This window comes from Macrobrachium nipponense, chromosome 26, assembly GCF_015104395.2.
Source record: "Macrobrachium nipponense isolate FS-2020 chromosome 26, ASM1510439v2, whole genome shotgun sequence".
Lineage (NCBI taxonomy): Eukaryota > Metazoa > Arthropoda > Malacostraca > Decapoda > Palaemonidae > Macrobrachium > Macrobrachium nipponense.
In genome coordinates this window covers 60,870,817-60,885,816 of record NC_087215.1, presented here as the reverse complement: position 1 = coordinate 60,885,816, position 15,000 = coordinate 60,870,817, and the positions used below count along the sequence as shown (strand labels likewise).

Sequence of the window (15,000 nt, the reverse complement as noted above, 5' to 3'; positions counted from 1 at the left end):
GTATCATTGAAAGAGCTGACAATATCCAAGGAGCTCAATGTAGGGCCCACATTCTTGACAAGTTTTTTCTTAAGTTTAGCTATATTTATTTCTGTTAATTTGGTTTAAAGTAGTGCAAGGAAACCCCACCCCCAGTCCTGGTAATTTGCACTTTAATAACAATAAATCTATAATCTTATTACTTGCATTATTTAAGAACCATATGAATTGAATAAAGTGATGTAACACATTAACCAAAGAATGCTTTTGTCAGAGCTAACAGCTGTATGCCATAGGTAAATTGAACATGATACCAAGAAAATGAAAATACACTTCTTATCGACTTAATGAGATATGAAATATAACTTACATGTCTGCCTTTAAAAAGGTACACTAATGGATTATTTACTTATTTTCTGGTTCATCCTGAAAAAAATATTCAATGGCAAAAGCAATCTATAGTTAAAAAGAGGTAATTCATTCTAGATTACTAGAATGACTGAAAGGATAAATATTATTTTTTAACATAAAAGATTTATTCAGGAACTCTTACTACCATAGTTGTCAATCTGACACCCTGAGAAAGACACAACTGTTGTACTTGCAAGATGAAAATGGTGATAAAAAATTTGAATACAACTTGTGATTCAGGTCAAATCATAGCACCATTATTTAGACCTTTACTTATGATGTCTAATCTACATTATTCAGAAACACTGGTTTAAGAATTATATCATAACGGGCTGACAATGCAAGAGCCAGTGTCCTGCAGAAGGTGAGGGCAATCTTTAAGTAAAATATATCATAAAAATATGGCCAAAAGTAATAAGGGGGACAATAAAATATTAAAATAGCCCATAATAAGTTCTAAACACTGATAAATTATCCTGTGTACATATATCCCTATTACAGCATAGGCTACCAATTCAGAAAATATAATTTCGAAGTAAACCATGTAATGCATGATACTCAATACCTAATTTCACTTATCAGATCATGAAAATAATATGATACCTAATATCAAGATGCAAATGGACATATATGATACTCGATACTAATTTCACTTATCATCAGATTCATTAAAGCACTACAGTATTATATAATACCTAATATCACGATGCAAATGGACATACTAAACCTATGTAAAACAGCATACAAACTAAGAAATGAATATTTGGAAGTATCATTGTACTGTTTGGTATCAATTAACTAACTTACAAATAGGAACACCTGATTCATGAGAGCACCTTCATATACCATAGGTAAAAAATAAAATATATACTAACACTACATCACAGCAAAGAGAAATATGAAATGGGGTTGGTTTGGTTTATGGAATTTAGGCATAATGCCAATCAATGGGGCAACTATGGCCATTCAGCATTACAGAAATGATAAAGTTAATTGCTGACCATATGATGAAACCTTCATTTAACAAACACACCTATCAGTGGAGTCATTTTTCTCTCCTAAAAGCAAAAACAACTTGATCTATGGAAATAACACCTACTGTAACCCCAGCAATAAGGGTAAATTCCATAAACCAACCAACAACCAATACGTACCTACTTTATTCATATGAGTTTGCGCATTGCTTTCATAGGCAGATTTTGCACTGTCAAGAAAAGCATTCATTTAGCAAACACAATCATTACTGATGAGTGCATTTCATCCACAAATTCATTCATATTGTTAATTAATTTCACCTTTTGTTCATGCTCTTTTTTTGGCCATTATATGTTCTCCTTTTCATTTTCCATTCTGAGATGATGCAGTTCCTCTTGTCTTTCCCTACACTTGATGTATGCATCGTCTAACTTCAATTTTTTGGGTGAAGAATGTGCTTCCTCTATGGGTGTAGAAGACCGAGGTATTGGGAGATACGTCCCGTGATGTGTTGCGCAATTTTGGTGAAGTTCTGCCTGGAGTTACAATAGGCGTTGAAGGACTGGAAGGTTCATGGGGAAACTATGGGTTAAAAATTAAGTGTTCATTGAAGACGGTGATGACGTAGCTGACCGAATTAGGAATGTGGATCTTGATTCATGATTAGACGAAACACCACTTTCTGATTGTGCTGAGGTTGAAGGCAAATGAGAGGTTGAAGGCAGTGGCTCGTAATACCTGAAAATATTAGGTAAAATAAATAATTGATCTACAGCACCTTAGATGTAAATCTCTTCTGCAGTACATACTTCTAAACTGAGTATACAAGTGCTGGAACCTTTAGGGTCATAAAAGCATTGAAATGTTATCTTAAACCCAGTCATCATTATAAAAAAACATAACCATTTTGCTTTCCCCCAAGCCACTACAAACTTTTCAGACAGGTAGAATGTAATGGCCAAGAAAAAAGTTGAAGGTTCACTATTTTATCAATTTCATTCTGAAAACATCGAGTACTTACTTATTTTAACATCATGTATGGGCTCTCCTGTTCATCAACTGGATAAAATGTTTCAAAACTCTTATCCATGACCAATTCTTCTGTCATCAGCAATGCAGCTATCACAAACTCTTCTGAGTGGTTTCGAAGATCTGGTGGAGGACCACCACCAGTTCTGCATAGCTTTTCTTGACAGCAGCATCTTAACTGCTTCACTCTAGTAAAAAAAATATATATTAGAATAAAAATATGTTTTCCCATTGGTTTTTTTCTAATATATTCTAACAACTGTGACTTTAAAATAGATTGTATTGAAATTTAAAAATATAACAAAAAGCCTACCATCTGTACTTCTCTTCCACCTCCAGAATAATGAGTTAAAAAACATCTGTCGCATGATGAATTCAAAAGAAAAGTCATTTGAGCATTACACAAGTATTAAATGAGCACTTAAGAAAATAATGTGATCTTTATGTAGCTGGAAATGTTGGCTGCACATTATAAAGCATAATAAGGGAAACAACCAAGTGGCCTAGTTAATCCAGTCTTGCCGCTTGTTGATCCACCCTCCGAAAAAGTACTTTAACACGTCCTGACACTGGAGATGGGCACCAGTCATGAGTCATCGGTGCGGGGAGCAACACCTCAAGACCTTTACTCTCCTTTCGAAGTTAGCAAAGTACTTTTTTGGAGAGTGGATCAACAAGCGGGCAAGAGTGGATCACCTAGTCCACTCCGTTTTTTCCCCTAATACCACTTGAGTTAATGTAGCCTAGCCTGAGCAGTTCACATAGCTGCAACAATTTGTCCAATTTGTCTACCCAGAACTGGTAGGCATTGTGCAGTCTTCAGGCTCCAGACATGCTAGCCTACATGTGAACTCAATAAAAAAAAAAAAAAAAAGGGGGGGGGGGGCTAGCCTATTTCAGGTGCTGCTACTCCAAAATCATTTGACCACCTACAGACAAGAGCCAAGATCTCAAATGTTGGTTTAATCTTTTAAAAAATAAAACAATAACTGGGACCAGTTTGCAAGCTGGTTTCACATGTTAGGGTAAAAAAGTATTCATACTTCGTTAAAATCTCATATAGCTACCATAAGAAAAATAGCCAAAGTTTACCATCAATTTTTACAGTAATAAACTGGCTGTAAGCTAATGAATGTTTAATTATTTGCAAATCAACCCATTTAAAAATACGATAAAACTGCTGTGTGCTCAGCCCTTCTATCCACCAGGAAATTGTAAGATCCTCCACATAGGTATTCTAAACCTAAATTAGAATATACCCAAATTTCCTATGATAGACATTAAAAATCCATATCAATATACATATCTAATGCCTGATACACCAACTGCTTATGTAATAAGCTAGACATTACTAACCTAACCTTTCCTAGAGCACCCCCTCACACCCCCTATGATTTGGTTAGCATAGCCTTATCCAACCTATTCTACTATGCTCCATTCTATTTATTTGAAGATAATATATTTATATAATATAATAACTTTAGATGATAAAATGGTGTTCCCTTGGATTAGCTACGCTAGGCTAGCCTGATGTGAGTAGTGCTAACAATTGAACAAGCAGCACTGGCCTAGGCCTTGCATAGCATAAATATCTTTAAACTAACTAACAGTTTACAAACCATTTTGCCCCCAGCGGCCTAAATTTGCTCTGACTACAATTGCAAAACAAAAATGCATCCTTACTTGCGTTTTACGTGGTCGAAACAGCGCTTGACCTGCTTTGATGACCGTGGAGGTTGGTCTGGATACATGGCGTTGAACTTCAAAGTAATTTCTTGCCATGCCTGACGTTTTCTCTCCAAAGTTCTACTTCCCGTCGATCGGTCGTTGATAACACTCTCATGTTCCTTTATCAAATTAAGCAGCATTAAACGCTGAGAATCAGCTACTGGGGGTGCACGCTCCATATTCCGGTATCTTCGTAACTTGGTTGAGTTGCGTAGATTGCTAGCGTAACTGTTTGTTCAGATTTCCGCGCCAAATCAGGACAGCCAATATCAAGTATACAAAATATACTACAGATATGTAGTATCTTTTTATAATAAATAATAAAGACATAAGCCATTTTAATTTAGCATTATGGTAATAAAAGAAATTGTCTATGATACTGATACAGCCTTGTAATCATTGATTCCAGTCATTTCATTCCCAGTAATCGCATATGTTGGTAAGCCTGTTTGTTTAACCAGTGAGGCAATGCGATGGGAGTTCGGCCGTCGTACGATTTCTGGATACCACGACAACCCTTCGTTTGAGACCATACTACCGCGATCGCCTTCGTATTGACAAATGCGATCGTATGATTTCTGGATACGGCCCTTAAGTCATGTAGCATTGAGCGTATATGATATCAAGTACAGATTTCAGTTGATTCCAAAAAGCATTAAGTACCCTGACTAGTTTTGATGAATTGGAAGCCACCAAAAAAGATGTTCGTTTTATTTACCTCATTTTAGCCTTTTCCTTTTCTGGCGGCGGCATCAATAGACCTAAGATTAGCTGTGGTTCCATCGGTTTGGTTTATTTAACGAGATCATTCAAATCTCGTTTAAGGGAAACTCTTAGCAAAGGTACTCGAGATTTTTTCCGCTTTTTCAAATGGGCGTAAAATTATAAAGAAACTGGAAACCTGTGTTAGTTTTGGGGTTAGGTGGGTTGGGGGGAGGGGTTGGAGAGAGACAAAGGGAATGCATGAAAATAACAGCTGGAAGATACCATTTTAGCTTTATTTATTTTATTAATTACGATTAAATTATTTCTGAGTAGGTCGATTCTCAAGTTATTGGCGCCAAAGGAATGGCATATGGATACATAAGTGTTGACAGTGTATGGAAACTGAAGTTTACAGAACCCAATTAAACACTCAGCAATGTTAACTGACGCTGTAGACTCAACTGTTCGCCTTCATAGCGATATCTTCACGAAACGCTAAAATTAACTGGAAAAAATATATATTAATACTCATCGCGTGTAATTAATTAACTCGGCCGTATCCAGAAATCATACGATCGCATTTGTCAATACGAAGGCGATCGCGGTAGTATGGTCTCAAATGAAGGGTTGTCGTGGTATCCAGAAATCGTACGACGGCCGAACTCCCATAGCATTGCCTCACTGGCTAAACAGGATTACCAACATATGCGATTACTGGGAATGAAATGACCTGGAATCGATGATTACACGGCTGTACCGCATAATCATAGACAATTTCTTTTTTTATTTCCATAATGCTAAATTAAAATGGCTTTATGTCTTTAATATTTATTATAAAAAGATACTACATATCTGTAGTATATTTTGTATTACTTGATATTGGCTGTCCTGATTTGGCGATGAATCTGAACAAACAGTTACCGCAAGCAATCTATGCAACTCACCAAGATACGAAGTTACCCGGAATATGGAGCGTGCACCCCAAGTAGCTGATTCTCAGCGTTTAATGCTGCTTAATTTGATAAAGGAACATGCGAGTGTTATCATCGACCGATCGACGGGAAGTAGAACTTTGAAAGAAAACGTCAGGGCATGGCAAGAAATAACTTTGAAGTTCAACGCCATGTAGCTATCCAGACCAACCTCCACGGTCATCAAAGCAGGTCAAGCGCTATTTCGACCACGTAAAACGCAAGTAAGGATACATTTTTGTTTTGTAATTGTAGTCAGAGCAAATTTAGGCCGCTGGGGGCAAAATGGTTTGTAAACTGTTAGTTAGTTTAAAAAGATATTTATGCTATGCAAGGCTAGGCCAGTGCTGCTTGTTCAATTGCTAGCACTACTCACATCAGGGCTAGCCTAGCGTAGCCAATCCAAGGGAACACCCATTTTATCATCTAAAGTTATTATATATATATATTATCTTCAAATAAAAAATAGAATGGAGCATAGAATAGGTTGGGTAAGGCTATGCTAACCAAATCATAGGGGGTGTGAGGGGTGCTCTAGGAAAGGTTAGGTTAGTAATGTCTAGCTTATTACAAAAGCAGTTGGTGTATCAGGCATTAGATATGTATAATTTGATATGGATTTTTAATGTCTATCATAGGAAATTTGGGTAATATTCTAATTTAGGTTTAGAATAACTACCTATGTGGAGGATCTTACAATTTCCTGGTGGATAGAAGGGCTAGAGCACACAGCAGTTTTATCGTATTTTTAATGGTGGATTTGCAAAATAAATTAAACACTTGATTAGCTTACAGCCAGTTTATTACTGTAAAAATTGATGGTAAAACTTTGGCTATTTTTCATATGGGTAGCTATATGAGATTTTCTGAAGTATAAATACTTTTTTACCCTAACGTGTGAAACCAGCTTGCAAACTGGTCCCAGTTATTGTTTTTAAAAAAATTAAGCCAAACATTTGAGATCTTGCTTCTTGTCTGCAGGTGGTCAAATGATTTGGAGTAGGCAACACCTGAAATAGGCTAACCTTTTTTTTTTTTTTTTTTTTAAATCGAAGTTCACATTTATGTTAGCATGTCTGAAGCCTGAAGACTGCATAAGGCCTACCAGTCTTGGCTACGATAGATTGTGGCAGCTATGTGAACTGCTCAGGCTAGGCTACATTAACTCAAGTGGTATTAGGGGAAACAACCGAGTGGACTAGCTGATCCAGTCTTGCCCGCTTGTTGATCCACCCTCCGAAAAAGTACTTTTGCTTACTTCGAAAGGAGGGTAGAGGTCTTGAGGTGTTGCTCCCACCACCGATGACTCATGACCGGTGCACATATCCAGTGTCAGGACGTGTTAAAGTACTTTTTCGGAGGGGTGGATCAACAAGCGGGCAAGACTGATCAGCTAGGCCACTCGGTTGTTTCTCTTATTATGCTTTATAATGTGCAGCCCACATTTCCAGCCACACCAAATGTCACATTATTTTCTTAAGCGCTCATTAATATTTGTGTAAATGCTCAAATGACTTTACTTATGAATTCAATCATGCGACAGATGTTTTACTCATTATTCTGGAGGTGGAAGAGAAGTACACAGGATGGTAGGCTTTGTGTTATATTTTGAAATCTCATTACAATCTGTTTTTTTTTTTTTTATTTTGAAATTTCATTACAATCTGTTTTTAAAGTCACAGTTGTTAGAATATATTAGAAAGCCAATGGGAAAACATAATTTTATTCTAATATATATTTTTTTACTAGAGTGAAGCAGGAAGATGCTGCTGTCAAGAAAAAGCTATGCAGAACTGGTGGTGGTCCTCCACCAGATCTTCGAAACCATTCAGAAGAGTTTGTGATAGCCGCATCGCTGATGACAGAAGAATTGATCATGGACAAAGATGTTGAAACATTTCATCCGTTTGATGAAAAATGAGAGCCCATACATGATGTTAAAATAAGTAAGTACTCTGATGTTTTCAAGAATGAAATTGATAAAATAGTGAACCTTCAAACTTTTTGATAGCCATTACACTCTACCTGTCTGGAAAGTTTGTAATGCTTAGGGGGAAAGCAAAATGGTTATGTTTTTATGATTGATGACTGCGTTCAAGATAACATTTTAATGCTGTATGACCCTAAAGGTTCCAGCACTTGTATACTCAGTTTAGAAGTGCTGCAGAAGAGATTTACATCTGAGGTGCAGTAGATCAGTTATATATTTTACCTAATATTTTCAGGTATTACGGAGCCACTGCCTTCAACCTCTGATTTGCCTTCAATCTCATAGAGGAAGCACATTCTTCAACCAAAAAATTAAAGTTAGACAATGCATACATCAAGTGTAGGGAAAGACAAGAGGAACTGCATAATCTCTGAATAGAAAATGAAAAGGAGCAACATATAATGACCAAAAAAGAGCATGAACTAAAGGTGAAATTAATTAACAATATGAATGAATTTGTCGATGATATGCACTCATCAGCAATGTCTGTTTGCTAACTTGAATGCTTTTCTTAACAGTTCAAAATCTGCCTATGAAGCAATGAATAAACTAAGTATTGGTTGTTGGTTGGTTTATGGAATTTAGCCTTATTGCTAGGGTTACAGTAGGTGTTATTTCCATAGACCACGTTGTTTTTGCTTTTAGGAGAGAAAAGTGGCTCCACTGATAGGTGTGTTTGTTAAATGAAGGTTTCATCATAAGGTCAGCCTTCACTTAATCTTATCATTTCTTTAAAGCTGAATAGCCATAGTTGCCCCATTGCTTGGCATTATGCCTAAATTCCATAAACCAAACCAACCCCATTTCATATTTTTCTCATGCTGTGATGTAGTGTTAGTATATATTTTATTTTGTACCTATGGTATATGAAGGTGCTCTCATGAATCAGGTTTTCCTATTTGTAAGTTAATTAATTGATACCAAATAGTACAGTGTATACGTACTTTCAAATAATCACTTTCTTAGTTTGTATGCTGTTAAATAGGTTTAGTATTTCCATTTGCATCGTGATATTAGGTATTATATATAATACCTAATATCACGATGTGATATTAGTGCTTTAATGAATTTGATGTTAAGTGAAATTAGGTAGTGAGTATCATATATGTCCATTTGCATCTTGATATTAGGTATTATATTATTTTGATGAATCTGATGTTAAGTGAAATTAGGTAGTGAGTATCATACATTACAATGTTTACTTCGAAATTATATTTTCAGAATTGGTAGCCTATGCTGTGATAGGGATAATATGTACTAACAGGATAATTTATCAGTTAATCAGTGTTTAGAACTTATTAGGTCTAGTATAATATTTTATTGTCCCTCTTATTACTTTGGCCATATTTTTATGATATACTTACTCTCCTTCTACTGGACACTGGCTCTTGCGTTGGCAGCCCGTTATGATATAATTCTTAAACAGTGTTTCTGAATAATGTATATTAGACATCATAAGTAAAGGTCTAAATAATGGTGTTATGATTGGACCTGAACCACAGGTCCAGATAGCTATGATTTAACTTGAATCACAAGTTGTATTCAAATTTTTTTTATCACCATTTTCATCTTGCAAGTACAACAGTCTTGTCTTTCTCAGGGTGTCAGATAGACAACTATGGTAAGAGTTCCTGAATAAATCTTTTCTTATGTTATAAAATAATATCCTTTATCCTTTCAGTCAATTCTAGTAATCTAGAATGAATTGCCTCTTTTTAACCATAGATTGCTTTTGTCATTGAATATTTTTTTAAGGATGAACCAGAAAATAAATAAAATAAATCCATTAGAGTACCTTTTTAAAGGCAAACATGTAATTTATATTTTCATATTTCATTAAGTCAATAAGAAGTGTATTTCATTTTCTTGGTATCGTGTTCAGTTTACCTAGCACATACAGCTGTTAGCTCTAACAAAAGCATTCTTGGGTTAATGTGTTGTCACTTTATTCAATTCAATATTTAAAATGGTTCTTAAATAATACAAGTAATAAGATTATAGATTATTGTAATAAAGTGCAAAATTACCAGAACTGGGGTTCCTTGCACTACTTTAAACCTAATTAACAGAAAATAAATACAATCTATTTAAACTTTAAAAAGAACTTGTCAACAATGTGGGCCCTACGTTGAGCTCCTTGGATATTGTCAGCTCTTTTAATGATACCCACATCAGGATCATCCAATTCAAGGATTTCTTCATCCTGTAGAGGTATCCTGTTTGTTATTGTACAATTATGAAGAACTGCACAAGCAATTATTATGTTCTTAGTATTATTCAACTTAGTTCTGACCGGGATTGATAACACTGCAAACCTTTATTTAAGCAGTCCTCTGGCATGTTCTATAAGATTGCGAGTTTTGATGTGCGCAGCATTATAACGTCTTATGTTTATGTGTATTGCGAGCAAGAAATGGTCTCATTATATAAGAACGGCTTGGATGATCACTCTCTCCCAACAAAAACTCTATACATGCCCGACTCAAGGCTCTGTTAGTCTTGAAGTAGAAAATATTCTGGAGTCATGAGCACTGCTTGGCCAGTTGATAATTACGTTATTGAACCTCAAAGAAGCAGCACATACAACCATGACATTTAGATAAAAAAGGTTTTTTCTGCACCTGTAAAATACCGCATTAGGACCTCCTGGACTCTTTTAGTGTACCATCCACACAGCCTATCAAACCAGGCATTCCAGCTATTTGTGATAACTCCATCATCATTTTGTTCTCATTCAGTGGAGTTGGGAATTTGATAAATTATTGTGCAAGGATGGCAATAGCAGCATAAACATCCGTAAGGCACCCTCGACACACTACTCTGGGCCATATCGAACAATCTCCCAATGTTCTTACTGGATTTTCCAGTTGCCATGTACCTTAAGGTTACCAAAAAATTGATTACGTGGAGAAATAGTTTCCGGTTAAGAAATAAAAGAAAAACAACTGTAATATACTTCATTACTATTACTGTCATCAACCAAACTCTTCATAACTAAAGTAGTTACTAAGTATCTGTCCAAACACAACAGGAAGGAAAATTGTTCTAGCTGGAAAAAGGAAATTAGTTTCTTAAATTCCTAAAAGATATAAGGAGTAATATGATCAAGACTGAAAAAAAAACATTGTCCAGGAAAACTCACTGATCATTATATTAGTAGTAGTAGTAGTATTACTAACTAGACTGTCGCCCCGATTAGATAGCAAGTAACTATATACCCAAGGGTACCAATTGGGAAAGCAGCCCAGGAAAAAGTGATGATAGAATATGTATAAAAAGGAAAAAAATACAATATAAAATCAACACTGTATAGATACTAAAGTGCTGTGATTACTTGCATAGATGAGACAGGAAGAATTCTGAAAATGTGAGACCTATTTAGAGGAGGGAGGTTTAATAGGCAGTAGAAGTGTGAAATTTGAAATGGATGGCATAAATGAGGGAATGCTGAAATTCTGAAGGGAAATTGTAAAAAGACTGGATGAACCTAATTGCAATTTAGCATGAAGGCAAAGTAAAGTAACTTAATATAAGGATTCTGTGGGGGAGGGTTAGTGACCAGTAACTGGTGCCTGATTCACATAGCTGCTGTCAGATCTAGCCTCAAGCATCAGCTGCTGGAGCACTTTTATTTTTTTTTTCTTTTCCTCTTACTGGAATCCATTTTGACCTTGAGCTTCCTTATTCTTATGCTTATTAAGTTTTCTGGTGCTAAATGTCAAACAGTTTTCAGAGTTTGGCTTCTGACCAAAATTTCATATTGAACATACACTATAAGATGAAATTGAAATTTGAATGTTTTCCCTGGGTATGTTCAATACATACCTACATAATATACACAAGTGCCTTGGATATACCCTCTTTGGTCCAGAGAATTAGGTAACTGAGGTCCTATTCTCTAACAATTCAGTGGACAGTTCCTTTGAAAGTCTGTATCGCTGTTGAAACTTTTTCTGAGTAATACAAAAGATGAGCTATTCAAGAGTGATACAAAAGATGAGCTACGTATTCAGTTTTTGTTTTGCAGCCTCTGCCTGTTTACTTACGGATTGCACTATGCATATTTTAAGTCAGGGGTGGGGGCGCCAAGGAGTGAAGCCCAGGGCAGGAAAGGTACACAGCATTCTAAGATGGAAACGGAAATGCTTCTCTCCGTAACTGAACTAGAATTTTATATAGCCTGCCAGAAATCAGTAATAGTATGGCTTACCACTATAGGTATACCTAGATTTGGCAATTCACTACCTGTGGAAGTTGCAATCCATACCTACTGGTAGCCACTACCATAGGCAATTAGCTTCATCCTTTTTTTTTAAAGGCTTGGGCAATCTCATTTTGGTATCACATGGAACCTAGCCTGGTCATTTACACTGTACCATACTTTCTAATTTATTACAAACAACCTACGTGGAATTTCACGCTTGCATCACCAGCCTACTTGTGAGCTTCAAGTGGCTGTTCTGATTTTAAATTTCATGGGCAATATAACACTACTACATTAAGATTTCTAAATGTATGTCAATTAAAAACGCAATTCTGTATTGAAAAGGAAACTCCAAACACGTCAACTAAGCCTATTTTGAAGAAAAAGAATTCCAACACAGGTGATTGACAGCTTGTTTATGTTACGATGAGCTCGAATTCATCCGTCGTCGGTATTTACGGCAAGCAGAGACTTCTTAAAAGTATTCCTTTCAAGATCTTTGTTGCGCTGTTATTCATGTCTTTTTACCACAAATTGTTTCGTATTTTCGATAGACATTGTAGATGAGTCAATTTGGCAAATGTATTTTAATGCAGAGTTGAAATTTACATTCTTTCAATTCTGCCATCGCAAGGGGGTACCCATGCGACCGCGGCTCACTATGGTTCCAAAATTACATCGTTAAAGCGATGGCCTGCGAACTGTATGTTCGTGGTGGTGGATACGGCAAGACCATGACGATCGCATACAAAGAACCGTCGTATGATTTCTGGATACGGCCCTTAGTACAACGACTATCCACTCGCTTACCTGGCACAAAACGACCTGGATTCTGAGTGATGAGGCTTTGGCTTTCGTCAGTCTCCACTCTCTCCTCTTTTTCATTCTCATTTGTTGAAAGGATTTTTTCCTTATCAAAATTAAATAGAAAATTAAAACTTCTTGAGAAAAATATGAAGATATGACGATTATTTTTCACCTAAGGCTAAATTTAACATAAAAATTCTGTATACGGGAAAAAAACAAAAACAATCAAAAAGAAAAAAAAAACAAAAGGATCGGCACTGATTTGCGTTCGTTCATGTGTTTATACTTTCTGGTGCCATTGTGGAGACATTTCATTTTTGCGGTGCTAAGCTCTGAAAGGGCGCAAGCACTAAAATTGTCACAATGCATAATAAAATCTACTATATCAAAATAAAAAGGTTCTGAACAGAAACTTACTCCTACTTATGAATTTATTTTTGTAAGTGTCCATCAACATTTGAACGCCAAGGGTAATAAAAAAACAAAATAATTAAATCAGGAAATATTAACAGGTTCCAAAACAACATAAGGTCACGACTTGTATCAATGTCAGAATCGAAAACCTTTAGTTACATTCAGTACAGTTCATTGAATACACTGACTGTTAACAATTAGTTTTAATTTCAGTCGAAACTGACAAAGATTACCGGCTGAGATCATGAAATAAAAGCAGAATTATTTACCAAAATCTGAATGAAAAACTGCAATTAAATAAACAAAGAACTAGCAAACAGATCCACTGCAAAATATTTCTTTCCTACGACATCGTCCAAGAAAGAAATCAAAATGGCCAAGAAGGAGGGGGGGGGGGGGGGGGGGGGGGGGGGGGGGGGGGTGGGGGGGGGGGGGGGGGGAGGTTATGGATTCATCCAGTAAAAATAATAAATTTCAAAACACGAAACAAAGCGAAGATTTTCGGAGAACTGATGAAAAGGGTCAGACAGAGAAGGGAAATGTAAAAAACGACCGAAGAACAACGAAAAAGACTAATTACAGCAATAGTGAGCGCGTGGGTGTTGAGAGAGAGAGAGCTCCTCTCTCCCTCTTTCATGAGGGAAATTCTATTTGCAGAGGAGAGGAGGCAGAGTCGAGAACAGATCAAAAGACTTGTTATTATCATCTACGGAATCTATTGTCATTTCATTTCCATTCTCTCTCAGGACCTTATTGTTATTCAATCAGCCAGCGCGCATGCGCCCGACACACCACAGGGGTTCTGGATGATGCTCGATTACGCAATACTTGATACATGATATCGAATCAATATTTGTTTTAAGACATTCTGCTCATGCGCATGAATTGTACTCTGTAATAAGTCAGATAAATGTTAATTACAAACGGAAATTCCTGATACTCGATATAAAGAATCGATATATGTTGTACAAGACATTATACGCATAGCATGTTTTCTAAAGGGCGAGCTTACGTCATCTATAAAAGGTTGGATAAATATGAAGAATGAAAACTGGAAATGTATAAATACTGAATAATATTGACCAGAGGAAAAAATAAAAAAATTAAACAAAAAAAAACAAAACAAGGAATGATGAAAAGTATGAATTGAGAAAATTAAAAAAAATATACAATAACGAAACAGGACGAATTGAGAAAAATAAAAACAATCAAATAAAAAGATGAATTAAGAAAAAAATATAGTTAACGAAACTGAACGAGGAAATAAAGAGAGATTAAAAAACGATCAGAAATACACCAACACGAAAGGGGAGTAAAGAAACGGAACTTCAAAGACATGAAAGAAAAATACAAGAGGGAAATAGATGAAACAATATTAAGAGGAAAAGATAAAATGAAAAAAAAACAGATAATGTATTTTTATAAAAAAGACTAAGTATGTATGTGTATATATATATATTTATATATAATATATATATATATATATATATATATATATATATATATATATATATATATATATATATATATATATTATATATATATACATATATATAATATATATATATATAATATATACATATATATATATATTATATATATATATATATACACACATATATATATATATATATATATATATATATATATATATATATATATATATATATATATATACTGTTACGACCTTATTTACGGCCGTAATTTTCAAGGGTTCTTGTCTCTACTCAGAATTTTTGGTCAGTAAAAATGTAACACAGCACCTTAGGAACAAAAGAACAAACACC

At 35.3% G+C, this 15,000-nt stretch overlaps 1 pseudogene; it reads left to right on the top strand.

Annotated features, from left to right (window-relative positions):
- Positions 1-5,794: 5,794 nt before the first annotated feature.
- LOC135199694 (uncharacterized) lies at positions 5,795-9,396 on the top strand (annotated as a pseudogene).
- Positions 9,397-15,000: the final 5,604 nt, after the last annotated feature.